The sequence below is a fragment of the Varanus komodoensis genome, unplaced genomic scaffold, assembly GCF_004798865.1.
Source record: "Varanus komodoensis strain SLA01 unplaced genomic scaffold, ASM479886v1 scaffold39, whole genome shotgun sequence".
NCBI lineage: Eukaryota > Metazoa > Chordata > Lepidosauria > Squamata > Varanidae > Varanus > Varanus komodoensis.
In genome coordinates, this window is record NW_025335922.1 from 8,399,295 (window position 1) to 8,417,509 (window position 18,215).

Genomic DNA, 18,215 nt, shown 5'->3' on the forward strand with positions numbered 1-18,215 from the left:
CCTCTGGGCTCCACATGGAGCTCAGAGACATTCTTAGGAAATGAAGATGGAAGGCAGCTACAGGCGATGCGTTCATCTGCAGCAAATCCAATTTGTGCTGGTGCCCAGGACAGTTTCTCAAATTGCCAAATGTGTCCACAGGCCCCAAAAGGTTGCCTACCCAGGCCCAAGGGGAAACATGCCTCTGCTGTTACCGCAACCCTCACCACCATCTTGCCTGGCTGAAAGCCAATAGATCCTACTCAAGTTATCGGAAAGATCCCATCAGTTCTTATTAACGGGGCTGCAATGTGTGGTCATCACTCTCCTTGCTTTAACAGTTACAAAACCTTGGCTTCCACCTTCAGCTCCTCCTTCTCTTCTTCATATTCAGTGTGTTGCCAATTCACAACCCTTCTCTCTTTGCAGCACTGCAACAATACGAGCCTCAAAGTTCCCTGAAAAAATTCCAGTTTACTCCCTGGTCATCAGTCAGCTGGACTATTGCAGCCTTTTCTTTTGTGGTTCACCATAGCCTCTTACCTTTATCCAGAACTCTGGTACCAATATTCTCCTTTCCAGCTGCTCTGATAATGCAGCATCCTCTTTAAACCCCCATACTGGCCTCCTGCCCACCCTTGGGTCCTGTGCATGGTCTGTGTTTTTTCCTTCAAAGAGTTTCATGGTATTACCCTCCCATATGCTATATTACTATACCAGGTAATATCTTCTGCCCCATGAAATGACTGTCCTTAAGATCATCCTCTGTCCCAGAGGACTGGAGAGTGGCCAATGTCAGACCAATTTTAAAAAGAGATTTGGTGCAGGGGAGGGTGTGGAATCCATGAAATTACAGGCCAGTTAGTTTAATTCCTGTTCTGGATAAATTGATTGAAAGTGTTATTAAAGATTAGTAAGCATAAGGAGGACAAAACCTGTGGAAAAGAATCAACATGACATCCACAAAGGTAAATTCTATATGAGTGTCACTAAGCATAAATATGTGGACTCAGATGATCCAGTAAACATTGATTACTTGGACTTGCAAAAGGCTTTTGACAGTTCCTTAGCAAAGATTCCTGATCAAATATAGCGGAATAAAAGAGGAGTTCCTCTTATGGATCAGTAACTGCCTAGAGAATATAAAGCAGAGAATAGAAATACATGACAAATTCTCCCACTGGAGAGATGTAAACAACCGGGTCCCAAGGGATCTCTGAAGACAAATGTTTCTCAACGTATTCATAAATGAGCTGGAATTAATGCTATGGTCAAGTTTGCTAATGACCCCAAATTATTCAGGGTGGTTAAAACAAAAAGGAATTGTGAAGAGCTTCAAAGGGATCTTTCCAAACTGGAAAAAGAGACATTAAAATGGCAACTGTGGTTCAATGAGGGCAAGCATAGGCTGATGGGATGTGAGCTAGCAGTGCTCGACCATGAAAGAGGGTTGCACTGGACAGCTTGATGAAAACGTCAACCCACTGTGTGTGTCTGCCGTGGGATAGACAAATGTCATGTTAGGCCTGTAAGGAAAGGTTAAAAGAGCTAAGATTACTTAGCTTAGAAAAAAGGCAAGTAAGGGGAAACATGATAGAAGCATACAGAATTATGCATACTGTGGAGAAAGTAGGTAAGGAGTCATGCCTCTTCCTCCCTTATAGTGCTAGAACTATAGTATGTCATGAAGCTGACTGGGGAAAATTCAGGTAAATCTGTCCTAATTTTTGCTTTTGGGAGATGCATAGTTAAAATTCTATTGCTTCACTAGCAATGTACTCTAATTCTTTAAAGTTCAGCTCTTTCTGCAGGGCCTCTAAAAAGTAGAATTGTTTGAGTGGACAGGCATATATGGACTTTGTGTCTTGAGTACATGCCTAGAAAAGCTCTACGTATGGAGTCTACAACCTGCCTCATCATGCACTGGTGACACTCATCTTGTAAGACAGTCATATTTCACATATATCTTTAACCAGACAAACACATTGTCATGCTTTTTTTAAACAGTGCAGCATAAAGCAGCTGGAATAGTGCTTCAAGAATGCAGATGGGGAGGGGAAAGGTTCTGGGCAACGATTTTTTGCCTGAAAATCGGATCGTACAAGGCTTTTTCTATTTTCATTTGCAACCCATTGGGAAGGTTTGTACATGCAAGTCTGGCCTCTTGTTCTCCCCCCACCTCACAATGCATGGACAAAACTGCTTAAGGCAAACCAAGGAATACATGGACACAATCCACAGGACATAATAGTGCGTTTCAAGTGCACAAATCAACTGACAAAAGCAGGGAATCAAGCTTCTGTTTTATTTCTGTAGCCACACAACCACTGAAGCGCAAATAATATTTTCCAATGTTATAACCAGGATCTTTTGATCAAAGGAGGCCCCATGGATCAAATGAGTGATTTCACAGAAACACAGCAAAGTGTTCAGGTTCTAAAAGTACTCATTAAAATAGGTGAGCTACTTCCATTTCAGGAAAGACAATGAAAAGGGTCATAATAGCAAGAGATCTAATAACCCTAGATAGGGAAGGGAGGCTGGCAGCCATGCAACACGGCTTCCACAAAAACAGGTCCTGCCAGACCAACCTTGTGGAATTCAATGACAAGGTTTTGAGGTGCTGGATGGAGGGGAAGCAGTGGATGTGATTTACCTGGATTTCAGCAAGGCGTTTGACAAAGTGCCCCATGATATTCTGGTTGAAAAACTGAGGAGTTTTGGGATACACCAAAGCACTGTCCAATGGATTAGGGCATGGTTGACTGACCAAAAGCAGAGGGCAACCATTAGTGGGGAATCATCAGGATGGTGGTTGGTGATGAGCGGGGTCCCCCAGGGCTCTGTCCTCGGACTGTTCCTTTCATCAATGACCTGGAAGAGGGGGTGACCAGTCTGCTGATCAAATTCACAGACAAAATAGTAAAATGGGGGCACTGGCCACAACTGAGGGGCAGGTAGAAACAGGTACTCTGGATCCAGAAGGACCTGAATAGACTATGGAAGTGGGCAGAGGACAACAGGATGGAGGCTGTTATGGAGGCACTTATGTGGATAAGTGGATGGAGGCACTTATGTGGATAAGTGCAAAGTCTTGCACTTGTGGTATAGGAATGAGTGTCACAAATACAGATTAGGGGACAAGTGACTGGAGAGCAGCATTTTTGAAAGGGATTTTGAGGTACTGGTTGACTGCAGGCTAAACATGAGTCAGCAGTGTGACGTGGTGGTGAAGAGGCTGGATGCCACCCTTGGTCGCATAGCCAGAAGTGTGGCTTCTGGATTGAGAGAGGTATTATTGGTGTGCCTGCAACTGGAGTATTGTGTTCAGTTCTGGGCTCCGCGTTACAGGAAGGCTATAGCCAGGCTGGAATCAGTGTAGTGCAGGGCCACAAGGATGGAGGCTGAATGGAGGGAACTGGTTCTTTTCAGCCTGGAGAAGAGGAAACTCCGATGGGAACTATTGGCAACATATAGGCAGTGCTTTTTTTGTCATAGAACGCACCGGAATGGAGTTCCGGCACCTTTTTTCAACAGATTTTCCAAGTTTTAAAAGTAACTTTTGAAAATTTGATGTTTGGTCCACATGGATTCGAATCGCCCTCTTGAGTGTGGCAGGTTGGTGGCAAAATCATTAAAATAGTGCATGCAGGCTGCTTGTGTGTTGAATCCAATGCATGCATACTTCGCTGGTTGTGATGGTGCTGCTGGGCTTGTGGCGCTGCTCGGCTTGTGAGTGGTCGTGTGGTCACATGCTTACTGCAGGCGGCAACCATTATGTTTCATTACACAACTGACGTGTGTGGGTGTGTGTACAGTGATTGACTGCATATGAAAGGTAAATAATTTCATGAGTTCCGGCACCATTTCTCTTACAAAGAAAGCACTGCATATAGGTAAGTGATAGGGTGCCGCACGGAGGTGGGTAGAGACCTGTTTTTGCCTGCAGAGGAGGGCAGGATGCGTTCCAATGGAGCAAAACTCAGGGAACCAAAATTTAGGGCGGATACCAGGAAATACTTCCTCACAGTTAGGACCCCAAGGGTATGGAATGGGCTTCCATGGGAGGTGGTTGAAACCCAATGTGTGAGGGTGTTGTTGTTGTTGTTGTTGTTGTTGTTGTTATTATTAGAACATTTCTATGCCGCCCCTTGCCGAAGCCTCAGGGCGGCTTACAACACAATAAACTACAATACAATACAAAAATAACAATATAAAATTAAAATTAATAATATAAAATAAATAAAAATATAAACGATATAAAAGAAGTTATAAAAGAAAAGTTATAAAAGAAAAGAAGTCACCCTGGCCAGATAAATAAGTAAATATTGTTAACAATTAAAATGACATTTAAATAAAAAGGTCTTCACCTGGCGCCGAAAAACAAATAATGACGGCGCCAGGCGGGCCTCTCTGGGGAGCACATTCCATAGATTGTTCAAGGGTAGGCTGGACATGCACATAGTAAGCATGTCATGAGCGGAGCCGGCTGGAGCTGTGGGTCAGGCTAGATGGCCCAGTGATGGCCACCTCTGACTAGCTCTGTTTCAATGAATGTCTTAATCTCCATACTGACCGCTGAAGGGAAAGTGATGTGTATCACCTGAAAGTAGTCTTAGCCTACTTTCTGTCTGAAGCTGCATTAGGTAGCTAAAAATTTAATCAGGATTATAAATGGCAACTTAACCTTGCTGCCTGTGGTAAGTCTGAAAAGAAAGAAAAGTTACCCTTTAGTGAACAGGTAGAACAGTTTTATATGCTGATGGACTGCCCTCTTTTCAGGCTGTTAAATGGACTAAAAGTACCAACCTAGGTATCACAAGCTGCTAAAAAAAAATGTGCAATATTGGAGCTAGCAGGAAAGAGCTGATCGTTCATGTGCTGCCTGAAAGCAAAGATGGCAAGAATATACTAGGCATGGTGATGGTGGTCAATACAATGGATGAATATATAATTCCAGCTGACACCCATATAAACCACCTTCTACCAGGAACTATTGTCTGATCCATTGAGCTCTATATTGTCTAGTCTGACTGGCAGTGGCTCTCCATTGTCTCAGACAGAGAAAGGTCTTTCCATCATCTGCTACGTGGTCTTTTTAACTGTCAGGGACTGAAGCAGCAATTTTATGCATGCAAACCATGTGCTCTATTTGTTGGGGACCCTCCAAGTAAGACATGTGTCAAAATCCTTGGAGGGATAAACAAGTAGGTTACACTTATTATTTCCCATCCCCATTGGAGAGCTGCCTTTTAGGGAATCACGCCTCCAGTTTGATAGGCAAGAAAATGGGGCTGAAAATAGCAATGACATTAAACAGGCTCAAGTGCAAAGCTCTTCCTTTAGCAAAGCTCAATCAAATGCAGATATAAAATCCACGATATCTGTCTTGGCAATAGTACATGTGAAAAGAATTGTGGAGTTATAGTCAATTTCAAGTTCACTATGAGTCAGCAATGTGATGAGGCTGCAAAAATGGCAAATGCAGTATGAGGTTTCATCAATGGAAGTACAGTCTCCAAATCACAAGAAGTAATAGTTCTACCATACTCTGTCCTAATCAGGCCTCACCGTCAATCCTGTATCCAGTTCTGAACACAAGACATTAAGAAGCATTCAGATAAACGAGAGCAAGTTCAAAGAAGTGCAACAAAGATAATCAGGAACTAGAAACTAAGCCCTACAAAGAAGTACTGAAGGAAATGGCTGTGTTTAGCCTTAAGAAGAGCAGCCTGAGAAGGGATATGATAGATGGTTGTCACGGTGAAGAGGTGTGCAACCTGTTCTTTGTCATCCGAGAATGAAGGACGCAAAATAATGGACTTAAATTACAGGAAGGCAGATTTTGGTTGAACCTTTTAATAGTCAGAGCAGTCAGACAAAGAATCAACTGCTGGTGGAGAAGGCACTCTGTTGCTGGCTGGCATTCAAAGACTGGACAGCCATCAGTCAGAGATCTTTAAACTAGATTTCTGTACCGAGCAGGGGCTGAACTCAGCCTAAATGGCCCTTTCAGCTTTTTTGATTTTATGATCCCTATGCTATAAGTCCTAATGGTCTGGATCTGCCCAAGTTCCCTTGGTTAATAAGAAACTGCATCATTGATCAAATTGCAGTGGGATATTTTGATTAATCCATTGTCAGGGTTCTGGGTTGGCAGGGTTTCTGGCTGCATGCACTTCCTTAAATGTGTACAGGTGTTTCAAGTCCTAGGTCATGGCACAGAGCCCAGCCATTCCAAAGAATGCTGTTTCCTAAAATTTCAGCACAACAGATGTTTTGCGCTAATAAAATATTTGTGTTATTTTTAAAAAATGCATCAGATTGAAAATATTAATGTGAAAAAATGCAACTATGTGCAGCCGAAAGTGTTTCAATTAAGCTCCTCACTGAGTGTACTGGACACATTTGCCAGAGATATCTTGAGTTCTGTTCTGGAGCAGCCCACTGTAAAGGCCAGGGTGGGCCATACATGACCGCACGCAAATCTAAACCTTGAATGGCTCAGGGTCACCAAAATGAACCTTTGGAGACAGAAACTTAGGCAGAGCTGGGACAGGAGCTTGATCTGCTGCAACCTGGAGGTAAGTGCCTCATTGATCTAGGAAGGACAGAAGCCAGGTTCCTAGAACACACACACAAATCTGTCAGGTTCTCATTTTTCCAGTCTTGAGATCAGTTCATCTTGAACTTTGAAAATTTCTCTAGAGTTAAGTTTTGAAGACAGGATTTTTTAAAAGTTTGCATACAGTTCATAGCTTTCTTGTGCACCCTTCACCCAAGACATGCTTTTTTTCTAACACACACATTTTTGCAAACAATCATCTTAGTATAATGCTTTTCTGAACGTTATTTCCCTGAATATATGTATTTTTGTACACTTTTTTTGATTGAGGCACTCCATCACAAAAATTGGAGAAGTGCAGTTTGGTTTCCAAAGTGGTTTCAAAGTGTAAAATTAGCTAAGTAATGCAAACCAGACCAATTTCTCCCCCATCCCTAGCTCCTCGGCCTTTATATCACAACCGGATAATCCAGAGGCTTTGTACTATCTGCCAGCTACGGCCTCATTTCTTTCTGTGCATGAAGGGACCTTTAAACCATAGCACGCATAGTCCCAGATAGCTCATCAGGCTAAGCCCAGGCCTTCCATAAAGGAGCCTCTGATAAATATTCTGTAGTCCTGAGACCCACATAGGTAAAGGAAGTTTTTTCCTCCCTCCCACGATCCTGGCTTTCTTCTCTGAGTCCTTCTTTAAGATGCCAAGGGCCTAAATGCTACAGTTGGAGGTAAGCTGTTGGGTAGAAGCTGCAGAGTTCCACAGAGTTTCATACATTGTTTTTAATTATGTTTAGCCTTTCTTTATAAGGGTAAGAATTGCCTTTTCAATGCATTCTGGGAATTAATGACTCAGTCTATCAGGTATAGCCAAAGTGATAATGATTCACACGTGAACTCACACAAAAAGCATTTCCAGCTCAGAACTCTAAGCAAGTTTAAAGCACAGGCAGATATCCACTTGCCTTTTGTTTTTCCACCACCCCACCCCCATTTTTCTTTTCGTGGGCCTCTTTCCTCACACCCTCTCCCCTACTGTCATGTGAGCAGAGTTTCCAGCATGGCTGGCTTGTAGCCAATGCACAAGAAGAGAGAGGGAAGCATTCGGGAAAAGCAATTTTCTGCTCCTTTCCATCACATAAATGTCACCACACACACACACTTCCCAGCTTGAGAGACTGCAGAGCAAGAACTTCTACAGCTGTTTGGAAAGCCTGGAAATCTCTCCCTCCAAGCAAAGCAGGGATGAGCTCAACCCTTCGGTGCCTGGGGAGCAAAGCAGGAGGCTCACTGCACCACCACTTCCCTTTCTGAGGCCTACCCCGTAATCCCAAGCTGCTCCCACATGCGCACATGCGTCCGATGCGCCAGGGTTCATCCACTCCACCCCTGCCTTATGTGCCCATAAGCAAAGACTGAAAATATGTCGTTTCAAGCACATCTTATATTTCCTGGCCCTCAAGAGGAAGCCAGGAAAGTTGCTCTCAAAATCTGACTATATACCATACTTACAGGAGGCTTCCATGCTGTGAGCCATGGCTGTCCCACTGAGATGCCATTCCATGGAGAACAGGCACTCCTAAACTACGCCCTCTATTGGCACAATCCTGAGGAAATCGGGGAAGCCACAACTGTGTCATCACAGGGGCTGAAAGAAGTGCCACTGCAGACTTGGGAAGTGCCAGCAGGAAGCTCAAGCTGGGTTGCCGGAGCCTGCAGCTCACCCCTTGCAGGAGTTCTAAGAACAATCAGAACACGTAGCACAAGTCCTCTGGCAGCACGAGAGCCATCCCTCAGCAACTCTCTTTCGTGGAAGGTAAAGAAGCCTTTGCATGCATACCAAGCCCATCCTACCAATTCCGTTCTTCTACTGCAAAAGAAAAAAAGACCTCTGGAGGAGTCAGCTTTAGTCAATGTCATGCCTACATTTCTGCTCTGAAATTCAATCGCATTCAAGTAAGAGAAAGGATTTAGATGCCCTTGTGCTATAATTTTAGAGTGTGGGTTTGTCTGCAGGTGCAGGGGTCACTTGGGGTCCATCATTTTAATCCCTTGTGCCATCTTTAATGACACTGAGAGGGGAAAAAAGTTTGAGACCACTTGCATGGCTTAGCCCAAAACCTCGTTTCATTTGTCTGTCTGCTCTATAGCTTCAATGACATGCAGCCTAGACACCTGAAATATAGCATGCGTACTAAAGGGACCCAGGGGGTAGACACCTCAGGGCAATCTGGTTGTTAAATGCATTAATTCATTTTAATTCATTTGTGTGTTGTGACTCTGAAAACAGCAGTGGCATCATCAGTCCCCACGAGGCAGACTTCACCAACCAATGTCAGTCAATACAGGTTGAAGCTCTGGGTAATCAGAATTATAAGGCTGCCCTTTCTCCCACCTGTGGGACAGCCCCCATCAGAGCAGGGAGGGTGGACCCCTCCTTCAGCATCTATAGAGGTGCATCACGGCAGCAGCTATGGCTTCGCTCAGATGGGTGTGTAGCTTTGCTTGAAGGCTTCTCTGCATCATACTCAGGGCTATACCAACCTGTGTGAAACCTGCTGCATTCAGTAGTAAAAGTCAAGACAACCATGTCTTGAGATTACTCAAGAAACTTTTTGAAGTTTATTCTAGAAAGGTCCACACTATAATTTTCCATTTTAAAGTATAATTATCCCTGTAATTGCCTCAACAATCTAAGGAGTTCTTCAAATGGTATGGATACTTCAGTTAAGGTTTAGCTCATACTGGAACTGATCTGGGCTTATCTGACCCAGGGCAATGGGATAGTCATAATCCCATTGTTTGCAGAAGGGAAATAGGGAGTCAAATCCAGCAGTAAGAATATCGGAAGAGTGAACACCAAAAATGTAATACATGGCTGGTATTAATCTACAGTATAAACTAACAACAGAGAACAAAGCCAGATCTCAGGGATACTTTTTGTTAGTAGGAAATGGCGCTGCCTGTTTAGTCTTGGTTCAGAACCACATTTCCCAAAATAGCGTAATTGTTAGTGGCTCCTTGTTAGCAGCTAAGGTAGCTATCTGTATGCCTGCTCCCACGTGCTGGTTAGGTGAAGCATCAGAGAGGAAGAGTAAGTTGTGTAAGAGGAAGAGGAAGAGGAAGTTTGACTTACTTTCAAAGTAAGTTGTGGGAGAGGGATATGAAAGGACAAAAAATCCATTCAGGGGAGCGTTAATCCAAGGGCAGAATTCTCCATGTCCCTGCAGTGCCCTCTGGAACTGGAAGCTTTGTCAGATTCTGATCCAATGAGAAAACTCCGAGCAATAGGGGATAGTTGCTTTCACCCAGGTGCATGGGGAACATACACAGGCAACTTAATCAGGAACAACCTGTTTCTCTTGATATACATTTTTCATATATTAAAAACACCTTTTCATTTTTGCACCTCAGTCTTGGTTTACAAGTGTGTGGTTAATGAAGTGGTAAACAGATGAAGCTGATGTTTAAGTGTGGAAAATCTAAACACAAAATACTGCCAAGGACAGATCAGAGTATGCCACTATATCATAAGTGTTCTACAAAAAATAAACATTCTCTTATTGGGCAGCCCTTTCTCCAAAGTAAACTGAGGACCAGCATTTAAGCAGCGATACATGTACTTTTCTATGACCACTATATCCATGGAAATATCTCCTAAGTCCCATTGAATCTCACAGAAACTATGCCTGATTTCTGTTTTATGGCATTTTGGAATTTCTGTTGCTGAGTTTTGGCAATTTCATGCCCTTCTGATACCTTGGATTAGCAGCAAACTGTGCTCATCTATGACAATCAGCCTGTAGATGCACAAAGATGAAGAAAGATGTCCTTACAGTTACACATGCCCCCTGTAAGACCTTGTCCAAAAACTCAAGTGTAACATCTTTGGTAACAATGGTAACATCACCATGTGCTTTATATATCGACTTGGAGTCTGATGAATTTACTAGGTGAAAAAAGTAATTTAATAAGTCACTGAAGGGGCAAGAACAGGCTGAGCATAGAAATGAAAGAGGGATGGCAGCGCATACTCTAAAAAGGAAAGAGAATTAAGAGGTGAAAACATGCACTTTGAGATTTTGTACAGAACCCTTAAAATCCTCCGTATGTGCTTCAGAAATAGGGCTAGCATCAAGCGAAGGAATGGCTGTGCACCTGCCAAGGACCCATTGCCAAAAGGCTCCTGTAGCTGCTGCCCTCCATCGCAGCCTGCTCGTTTACCTGCCTTTTGCCACAATAGTGATGCAAGAAGGAGGAGGGAATGCCATTGCCAACTTGCTCAGTGACTCGCTGATTTGAAAGCAAATTATTAATAGCAGTTTTTTATTAATTTTTATAATTAATTAATTAATTTTTTAAATTAATTAATTAATAAAATTAATAAAATTAATTTAAGTTTTATTAATTAAGAAAGGGCATGAGCAAGCAGGCCTATAGACCGCCTAAAGCATGGGTTGTAGGGGGAATTTGTCTGACCTGCAAGCACTTTAAAGATGAAATTGTAGATCATGCTTAATTATTTGTTTGCGAAGTGGCGGGGAGTGAGACAGGGACACAGGTGTGGGAATGGAGACTGATTAATGGAAGGGGGCCCACTGAAGGTGTCTTGCACAACGGGCCTCAAAAACCCAGAGCTGATACTGCTCAGAAGTAAGCTTGATTGTTCTTATGTGGATTATAAGCAAGATTAACAAGCAGACCACTCAGTCGTTGAAACTGGGAACTCTTCTGCCACCTAAAGTTAGTCCACAAGAGACACAGAATAAGTGGTACAATTGTCCCTCCTCTAGCACTGTAATGGAAAAGTCATGTCCTATCTGTATACTTCCAGCCGTCAACAACCAAAGATTTTAAACCAAAAGTTTGCAACAATATTAAATTAAAAAGAAAAGAAAAGAGGTAATGTAATTGGTGGGACTGTATAAAAACTATCTAGCATTTTCAGGCCAAACTGCACAATTTTGATTCCATATCAATTGCCAAATTCTTGGCAGTTCAAGGAACAGAGCCACAGAGTTTTATTAGGACAATAAAAACAAAACACATTCAAAGCATATTCACTTACCATCATGCAGCCAAAGAGCCACATGGACTTGCCACAGGAATATAAACAAATGTTTGCTAACCAGTCACTGGCCAATACCAACTACAGCACAAACGATTGTGTAGTTTGTAGTTTAACAGTCAAGGTATATCTGTAGCACACTAGAGGCTTCAACTAAATTTGTCCTTCCCAGAAGGGAACCCTGGAAGCTACAGTTCTGTTGCTCAGAGTCTAAGATCTCTAACAAAGAATTTCAGTACACTCACCAGGTAACTCCTAGGGTTCTTGGGGGGAGAGAGAGGGAGAGGGAGAGGGAGAGAGTGAGGGAGAGAAGGGAAAGGAGGTGATAAAGTGTGCTATATCTCAAATGTCTTAGGATGTAGTCCTATGGCTTCCCAATGTTATCTGGAGAGCATAGGATTATTTGGTGCCCCAGCTCTGAGATCCTGGGACTTTGGAACTGGGGCTCCAAAGGCCAAGCCACCATGCCGTCCACCTTGCAACTGGTGAGGAAAGAAGAGAATCAGCTGCCTCTATGAAGATGCAGCTGGACCTTGGAGAGGCAGAAAAGGGGCACCCCAGCCTCCTTCCTCTCCCCACACTTGGGTGTTTAATCTAGACAGCTATCTAGTTAATACACATTGTGAGACTTACATTAGCGTTTGGAGGCTTACGCACATTCAGAGTGGGCAGGTGGGCACTGCATTGCATCTTTAGTGAACCTACCCAGCACTATTCTACCTGAAATACATTATAAGTTGGAAAAGGCACAGAAAAGGGCAACCAAAATTGAAGCTAGCAAGGATAACCTAAAATGGTATTTCTGACAGTATATTTTACCACATAGAGGCTCAAGGTTTTGCAGCTTTCCCGATGTCATCCTAAATATCAACATTACCCTTTGATGGGTGATGCCATTAGGTTAATACGACAACAGAAACTCTCCACATATATGAATGTGAGGTAAACACTTTGTGCACTCCAAGCTCCACCACCATCACCACCTAACTAGTTAATGAATGGATGCTATTTAAAAGGCATTAATAACAGGGAAGTCTCTTAAGTCTACCGAGAGCAGCAAGAATCCAGATGCCAAGTTTAATGAACGGAAGGTAGTTCATGGTAGGAACTCCAACTGTTGCTTGAAAAGGGTGCAGAAGGGAAAAGTGAGGGTTCAAGATCCTAAGCTAATTTTATTTAAAAGGGGATATTTTCACTTGTTCTCATTTTATCATGATTTTTGCAAGGGGTCAATTTGCCATTAAGCATTAGTATGAACTGAAAACTAGTAGATGTTCTTCTAGGAGTGGGAGCTGAAGGTGTGGGCAGAAGGTCCCACATTAAATTGCTGGTGAATCCACTGAGGCTATAACTATGCCCTCCTCAAACTCTGAAAAGCTACTGCCAGTCAGTGTCAATAATACTGAGCTAAATGGACCAAGGGTCTGAGTCAGTGGAAAGCAGCTTCCTACACCCCTGTCCTTAAATTTCACTATGTCTGAAGAATGAACAAGTAGCAAGTCTCCGACCTCTTGCATTATAACAGTCCCCATTTTTAATCTTCACTTCTTTTCAGGAGCTCAGGATGGCTTATATGGGTTATTGCCTTTTCCAATCTCATCCTCCTAGCCCTTGATAAGTAGGTTAGGCTGAGAAATAATGAGTTAACAGCTTCGTGGCAGAGCGGGGATTCAAACCTCAATCAAAATGGAAATATTTACAATCCATTGCAGTGACACTTCAGACTCCCAGGACACTCCATTACTGACCTTAAGAACAAAAAAACTTTGAAAAAAGATTTCAACATGAAAAAGTGAACTGCAGTACATCAGGCGGATCAGTTCTATCCTCCTCTGGGTATCTCTGGGTGTCTTAATCATACTACGTGTGAATGGCCACAGGACAGAGGAACAGCAGCTAAGCTGAACTGGTCTCTGTGTTCAGAAGGGGCAGCTTGGCATAGCAGGTATACTCTTTGGTTTGGGCTGTGTTCAAATTCCTGCTCAGTCACGAAGCTCACTCCATGGCTTTGGACTAGTCTCTCTCAGTTTCAGTGACCTCAAAGGGTTACTGCAAGTGCAGGATGGAATGAGTTCGTTTTATCATGTACACTGCTTGAATCTCCTTGGAAGAGAGGCCGTACATAAATGTGATCAATAAGGAGTGTACTTACTGACTGCTGAAGCTAATTTGGCTGGGAGAAACTTGTACTGCTTCAGATGCGCATTTGAAAGCATCCCAGTCTGTTCACTGCTCCAGGTCAGGGGGCTGAAGACCCTCATAGCACAGAAGACCACTAACAAAGGGGCAGTGGGGCCACTAGCAGAGCCGAAGCACCAGGACTTTTTGATTAGCAGAGATGACTGGCCACCCCAACTCAGGTTTCCCTGTTCCCACTGAACTTAACTGGGGAGAAAGAAAGAAGTACATTTCCCCAGCAACAATATATTGTTGTGAGCCTTCCCTGTGCAGTGCAAAGGCGTTTTGAAGTGCTCTGCTCTTGAATACAGTTAGGACTCATTAGCTTTACAAAAGTCCCAAAACTGCTGTCTCCAGTTCTGGATTCTTCTTGGGGGAACATCTAAGGAGACAGCCATGATGTGTGCCCGTATTTCAGATTTTGCTGCAATACCACTGACCATTTTGATCTCTGTAGTAATATACTATCCACTGTCAGTTTGCTGGGCCTGTCGCAACTGCACCAGAGCCCCCTTTGCCAGGTCATTTTGGAGTGACCCAGGATGGCCTTCATGGCTGCCATAACAGTCCTGAGGCTCAAGACCACACCATACTTTACCCAATCCTAGCAATCCCTTACTGTGTTCTGTTACCATCTCTCATGACATGGATTTGGGGTTGGACTTTAAGATGCTACAGTACTGACACACTGCAACAGTATCACGTAACAATGGTTCTTTCCACCATAAGTGCAAGAGCCAGAACTTTTTATCTCCCTCAACACCCAAAATGGTAAAAGAGGAAGTAAAGAAGAAGAAAGAAGAAGACCTCTGACCATTAGAAACAGTGGTTAACAAATTAAATACACGTTAATACAGTGTTTACTTGCAAGCAGGTCCTGTTGTGTTCAGTGGGGTCTGTTCCATAGAAAGTGCATTTAGGACTGCGGTCATGTAATCATCAGAGAAGTTTACTAAGCATTGGTCACCTTGCCAGGGGGCATGGGTGGCAAGAGGCAAGTTCTCCTGGAAACCTCAGTAAGGGTAACTGCTGCGGGCATGAACTAAGCTGCAGCTACTGATGTCACACAAGGGCTGCCCATCAGATGAGTACCTCTGCTCTGGCATCTAGTGACAGGTCTTTTAGAAGAAGACCAGGTACTGAACCAGGGAGTCTTCTGCATGCAAGCACTGCAGACCTACCACTGAGATACTGGCCCTCAGTAAAGCAACTGCACCCGCTCCCTCATGGTAGCTTAGCTGGCAGCTGGAATTCAACATGTGCAAGGGATACAAAGCTAGAGGATGGATGCCAGAATAGTCTGTAGCTGACAGGCAGAATTCAAAATGAATAAAGAAACCCTATTCCCAATGGATCCTATCTTACAGAATGCAGTAGATCTAGCGTTCCTGGCCATGGGGCTGGCTTTTCTAGATCAGACACAAATGTTGCCCATTATTTAAAATGCAAACATATTTTCTAGAAGAGCTTCCTCTTTCCTTCAATTTCTGTTTTAAGCTGACTTGACATTCCTACTACTTTTTTAACAGAAGCGTGATGCTCAGTTACACCCATCAATTATCTAATGTAGCCAATGAAGAGCAAGTTTATTTTCCAGTATGCCAAAAAGCACCAAACATGTATGTTGAGATTTAAAAGATACTGTTTTGCCTTTTATATTGATGTCTATAGTTTGAGTAGGGGAGGGTGAAAATCTGCTAGTACCCTCAGCTCTGAAACCCCCCCCCCCCTTAAAATTTACTACATTTCCTTCCCTCCCTATAATTTAGGAAGAAAAAATGTGCCTGTCTCAGTTGTTCCACTTTGGAATCTGGTGCTGGAAATTGAAGCTTTTCCAAAAAAAAGAGAAAAAAAGTGGAACACTTTGTAGCTGTATCCAAGAAGCCCTGTTGTGATGTAACAAACACCTCCATCACAAATTTCTAGATGATAGAAAGGTGTTGTTTATTACTCTATGCCTGCACACAGTTTTTGGTTTATTATACTCCTCCCCCACCATGGTTTATCTGTTCCACACATATTACAAATGAGAATGCCAGAGAAATCGCAAAACACTATGATGTGCTTGGAGCTGGGAAAAAAATAGTGAAGTGCTATAATGGTAACAATTTATAAACAGTAAGCTGATTTTCACCATGGTTTATCCCCCAAAACCTGAAACAGATAATTCCCCCCTCTCTCCAATAGTAGAGACAGCCCCAGCTGAGACCCAATGATACTTGTGCAAAATGAAGAGGTGAGATACAAACCTACCCCCTTATCTAAAGTATAATGGTTAAGACAGATGTGTGTTTGCACGTTCGTGTGTGTGAGAAGATGGAGACTGAATGTGTAGGTTGCATATAAAGAAGTAATATGGCATTGCACAATTTACTCCTCCATCACTCCCAAACTTTGTAACTTTCGTTATTTTTCCAATGTGAATTGAAATGGGGTGGTGGGGGTTAGTATGCAACAATTATTTGTAAGGAGGTTGCGGAGTTCTGCTTCAATACTGTCCTATGGTTTTCTCCCACTTTTAAACTCAAGGTAATATCACAAACCTGGAATTATTCTGAATTTCCTCCTCAAGATCCTTGCTAACCCTTATCCATCCCCTGCTTTTTAGCAAGATAATTTCATTTCTCTCCACTACCTCCTTGCAACCATCATCAAGTATTGTTATTTTTACGTCTTACCATTATATTTCACTCCGGGAGGTGCACCTCACAGAAAGGCACGTCTGCAAAGCTAATTTGACTCAATTCCCCTAGAGAAACATTAATACAACTATGTCACACTAGTAATAGTGAACAGGTCTCATAACAGCAACGACAAGTGGTAGGCTTCAGCAGCTTTTAAGCCTGGAGATTTTGATCAGCATTCCTATCAGTCAAAACAAAACAACAAAAAACTGCGCCAAAACAGGAGGGGAGAGGAATCCCCCCCCCCAATCCGCGCAACGCTGACCTACACAAGTTTTCTAAATCAAGCCTATGGCTTTGGTAAAGGCTCTACTTTCCTTCTGCACCGTGGCAAGAAATGGATGGATAAATAATGTTCTCTTCTTCCACACGTTGAAACCAGTGGCTTGTGATGGCCGTTTCAATGACACCTTTCGAGTTTCTCCAGTAAGTCGCCCTTTCTCCAGTACTCACACTGTTACATATCACCATTAGCATCAGCTCATTCTAGGAAAGCAATCCATCTTTGCCAAATGCCCATCTCCTACACTAGCCCAAAACTCCACAAGGCTCAGGTCCACACGTCTCCAAACTATTCCGCAACTACGAAAGTCCGCTGGCTTTTTGATGGGGGTCGCGAAGCATCCGCGGGGGTGGGGGAGATTCAAAGTTGTATCTTTCTCCCATTTTAGTCTCGCTCCTTTCCCCCCTCCACCCGCCCCTCCCACTTTCCCCCACCCTCCCCTGCCCTAAAGACCCTTCACAGCATTACCGGGGGGGGGGGGCTACCCCATAACCCCAACCTCAAAGCAATGCGGCGGTTTTTGCAGAGCAGGCAATCGACCCTGGCGGATCTCTCAGCGTCGCCCCCACCGCCGTTGATCGAGCCCCCCGCGTGGAACTGGGACGAGGATCCAGAGGATGCCCCCCCCGCGCGCGCCCGTGCCCGCTGCTCACACGCGGGGAGGGCAGCCCGCCGCCTACCTTGCTCGACGACCGTCTGCGGGCTGCCCCCCATCTGCCTTCCGCTCTCATCTTGGGAAGCGCCAGCCTCAGTTTGGCGGCGACAGAAGCTGCCTCGTCTCGCATAGCTCCCTCGCTCGCCCCTCCTCTCCTTCCTCCCTTTTGTTAGCGGAGTTCCTCGCGGTTTCAAAGGAGTTTTCCCCCGGCTGCGCGAGCTCTCGGCTCCATAAGGATCAGCCCCCCCCCCCGGCTTTCCCCCCACCGCTCCCTTGCTGCTCCTGCCGCTGTCCCGCACCGCCCCAAATCCAGCTTCTCGCCCCCGCCTCCCCTCCGGATCGCTGCTCTTCCCGACTCCCCCCTCTCTTCCCCTCTTCAAAGCTTAGGATGTTGATGCCCCCTCCTTTCTTTTCCCTCCCCCTCTTTTCTCCTCCTTCTGTGTCTTTCTTCCCACCCTTCCCTAGCCTGACCCATCCTGACTCCTTTCCAGTGAGCTAATCTGCAGCTGGCTGCAGTACAGGCCCCGTTGCTGTGGAAACCCCAAAGACTCGAGGACTCGGCAAAAGGACAGTAAACAGGACCTTCTGCAGGGCAACTTTTTCGGGGGCGGGTGAGGAGGTAGAGAAGGGGGTTAATGACTTCCTCAGCCCTGCTTGCTTTCAGGGGCATGCTAGGTAGTGAAAGGATCCGGGGCCCAGGCCCACGGGACAAAAGAAAAACATACAAATTTGCACATGTTAGTTTGCATATGCTTTAAAGTGTGTGTGTGTGTGTGTGTGTGTGTGTGTGTGTGTGTGTGTGTGTGTGT

General features: G+C 44.2%; 1 protein-coding gene across 4 annotated transcripts in view; it reads right to left on the minus strand.

Moving 5' to 3' along the window:
* DENND2A (DENN domain containing 2A) overlaps nucleotides 1-18,215 on the minus strand; it is a 94,577-nt gene that overhangs the window by 54,181 nt on the left and 22,181 nt on the right. For 2 of the 4 annotated variants that reach the window (XM_044441149.1, XM_044441147.1), the window contains exon 1: nucleotides 17,432-17,641. The exons of 1 other annotated variant lie outside the window; for it this stretch is intronic. The gene's annotated coding sequence lies outside the window, so the exon portion shown is untranslated. Of the gene's footprint in view, nucleotides 1-16,462; nucleotides 16,534-17,431; nucleotides 17,642-18,215 lie in introns of those variants that run through there. One more of the 4 variants, XM_044441148.1, reaches the window with a different exon arrangement.